Source organism: Macadamia integrifolia, unplaced genomic scaffold (genome assembly GCF_013358625.1).
Source record: "Macadamia integrifolia cultivar HAES 741 unplaced genomic scaffold, SCU_Mint_v3 scaffold891, whole genome shotgun sequence".
NCBI lineage: Eukaryota > Viridiplantae > Streptophyta > Magnoliopsida > Proteales > Proteaceae > Macadamia > Macadamia integrifolia.
This window is the reverse complement of record NW_024870572.1, coordinates 7,870-11,789: the sequence shown is the minus strand read 5'-3', so window position 1 is coordinate 11,789 and position 3,920 is coordinate 7,870.

Genomic DNA, 3,920 nt, shown 5'->3' with positions numbered 1-3,920 from the left:
ATCTTTGTTGATACTTTTACTTGTGCTAGTTCCATTGACCCCATACTAGCATAAGGGATATGCTTTCTTTTATTTTATTTTGAAAAAAAATTAATAAATTAGTCAAATATGTCTAGGCCTAGCCTGCACTAGTGTAGACTTAGAAACAATTTTTCTTCAAATATTATATGTGAGAAAAAACGAAGCCTAAGTTATATTTGTTTGCTGGTAAAACTCTATATTTAAAAAGTTTAGGATGAAAAACCCTATCTGGTCAAGTGACCTCCACACCAGCACCTAGGTCAATGGGTTTACATTACCATCCATTTAGGGGCAGGGGCAGGGGCAAGGGCAAGGGCAAGGGCAAGGGCAAGACACTCAATGAGTGGCATAGTGGAACACAACCAGGTATCGAGTGATTATTGTCTACCATGGGTGCGGCGAGCATCGAACGACTGAAATGACATCAACATGCGTCTTGATATCATTCCGGCCATCGGATGCTCGTCGCACCGTCGCACCTGCGGCAAAGGATGTTTTTGTTCTTTTTTCATAAAAAATTAATGATATTGTTAAATTTTCGTACTGATTATAGTTGCAAAATATTTTCTTTTTCCATCAATTTTACTTGGAAACAAAAGGGATTAGTGAAACTATTTACCTTAATCCTCCCATGAAATGACTGAGCATTGATGTTGAGCAAAGCCCATGATGAAGCCTAAAGACGGTGGGGCTGTGAATATATATATATATATATATATATTTTTTTTTTGGCTCAATTAGGCCTTGAATTTTGTCTTTTTCTTACAATTTGTTGGCATAATCACCCAATCATGGAATTCTTTTCCTAGACTTAAAATATAAGGATCGGATCTTCACCAAAAAAAGGAAAATAATAATAAGGATCGGATCAGTTATGTTTTATTATTTTGAATAAGAATTGATCGACCCAGATTCCAATTTCCCATGGGTTCGAGTTGACACTAAATTGGGTCGGAATCAAATCCAATTGATTACTAATCAATTTTATTAATAGATTCCAATTTATCAAAGTAATCCGTTAGGCTTAATCAGTTTCCCTTTTCAGTCTCTTAATTTCCACTGGCGGTTTATCAATTAAGATCCAATTCAAATATTAGTTTTTAAAATTGAAATTGAATCGATTAATAATGGTTTGATTTGGTTCAATTGTAAATGGTCGGCTACGGTTCAATTTATCAGTTCTGGCTCATAATTGACACATTTAGTTTTAGGTTAGTAGATAGTTAAGGATTCCAATATAATCCATCCAAAATCCAAATTCTTCGCTAGTCTATTCTACGGTTTCAACTTTAGTAGTTGTGTGCAAGGATTTAGGTATCAGTATCGGTATCGATATCTGTGTCTACTAATATTGATTCGGATTGGTTTGGATATGTGTGTATCAATCACTTCTGCCCTTGCTTTTTTAAAGTATATTTTTTTACTGTGTTGCCCCTGAAACAATAAGGGCAATTGATCTTGATCGGTTAGGTATTAGTGTCGGTCTCTGCTGATACTGATATAATATGGCAGATACCAATATTGAACCCATGGGTGTGTGTGTGTGTATATGTTTTTAATTCTATTTTTATTTATTTAGACAAATACCTTGAAGGATAATCAATGGATGACTTTGTTGTAGGTGTGGAACATATCGAAGGAGATATGTTTACGAGTATTCCAGTGGGGAATGCAATTTTCATGAAGGTATATAAGATCACAAGAAAATCCTCTATGGTGAGGTAGTGAGCGGCAATGAGAATTCAACGGCTAAGGTGCATGTCGGGGCCTTCTCAACCGTTAAATCTTCATTGCCACTCATCGCTCACCGTAGAGGATTTGAACCTAGTAAAATCTAACTTTATTGCAAGCTTATCCTTTCTTAAAACCTAAATTGAGAGAAAGAGAGAGAGAGAACATTTTTTTGAGGGAGAGATAGAGAGAGTGTGTGTGTCATAGATCATCAAGCTAAGTACTGGCAGTCATTTTACCAAAACCATTGTTAATATAAAGTTCAAGAGATTTTCTTTCATCCATATTAATTAGATGTGTCCCTCTTTTTTCTTCTTCTTCTTCTCATCTTTATTAAGTTTCATCAAATTTGCCTCATCAAATTTTGAATGACACTTTCAGTCTATAATTCATGTTTGGAGTGATGAACACTGCTTGAAGTTACTAAAAATTTGTTACAAAGCATTAGCAGATTATGGAAAAGTTATTGTTGTGGAGTTGATTGCTCCAACCTCTCCAGAAACAAATGTTGCTACAAAAGGCAACTTGCAAAATGAAATGTTCATGACAAATATAAATTATAACGGAAAGGAGAGGACAAAAGAAGAATTTACTACTTTAGCCAGAGAAGCTGGATTTTCTGGTATCAATGTGGCGTGTAGTACATACACATTCTCCTGTCATAGAATTCTATAAATAAATGTAATAATTATCAGTCTTCTTATTTTTGCTGGAATAAAATTCACTATGTGGCTAACTCCACTACTTTTGTTGAAAATTTTGATTTTCCTAAATTAAAGTTTGATTGTGTGACACCTCATTTTTGTCACTCTTCCGGTGATGATGACACTAGGAGATTATGTACTTGGTCAAACATTCTTAAAAAAGTTTTGTATTTAAGGTAAAATGACCAAAATACCCCTATAAACTTTACCAAAAAATTAAAATCGGACTTTAAGGCTACAGGTTAGTATTGTTCACTATCCCAGTTTGAACACTACATTTTAGTGTAATTTTGCACTTTTCTGTAAGGCCATCACCACCCCCCCCCTCTTCCCAAAGAATATAGATAATTTATTCTGAGAAATTAAACTACCAAATAATTAAATTTCTTATACTTAAAATATTTTAAATTGATGCAATCAAAACGATATCAATTTATTAACAAACAAGTCTATTTGTTAACTATTTCATCAAGTTATTATAATTTTTTTGAGGGGGGGGGGGTTTTAGAATCATGTTTTAACCCCATTTTGACCCAATCCAACCGACTCAGGGTCAAATAGATGTGATCCGATTCCTCAAACCATGGTTAGAATAACAATCCCTAGATGATACCATATTTCCATGACACTAATTTATTGGCCTTGTGCTATTAGAGGGAGGCTTGAGCAGTAGAGGGTTCTGGATTGGTGTTTTAGTTATCTTTATTTATTAGTCTCTTATGTACGAGCTGTAAATTCGGATGTCCTAAGTTCGACTCCCACTAGGCACACATTGGAACACTCACATGGGGTGTTTAGTGCTTTTCACTACTTTTAGTGAAAGTTAAATGGTTCTCATTTAACCCTGATATGACACAATCCATGCAATTGTAGGGTCAATATGGCCATTCGGGATTAGTCAGGCCAAACGCCTAGACACTGATCGTTAGAAAAAAAAAAAAAGTCTCTTTGGGTGGATGTGATGGATGTCGTCATGCGTTTCCTCACAAACCTTTTCTGTTTTTTTAAGGGAATTTCATCATTAAGGTTATAAAACTTGGGAACGATTAAGGGTCAATAATTATCCGGATTGGACAGATTTACTTTTTCCTTTCTTTTAAAATCAATTTTATCAGATTTTACCCATAGAGCATACATGTGGTGGAGATCAAATAGGTCAGGATACAAGATTGGTGAGAGAGGCTGACTGGTTAACTAATTGTATTGTAGACTAAGAAAGCAAACGATGCAATGAAGCTGCCGTGGCTGTGCTCAATTCACGATTTCAAGCTGAACAGCTCAAGTGGTTACCAATTTAAAAACTTCTCTATAAGAATTACTTTTATTTATTTATTTATTTATTTATTATTATTATTATTATTATTATTATTTTGGTAGAAGTGTTGCTTTTATTTTGTAATTAAAGATCACTTTAATTTATTTAGTAATTAAAGATTAGGAGAATGAGGTGAGATGAGGAGGATC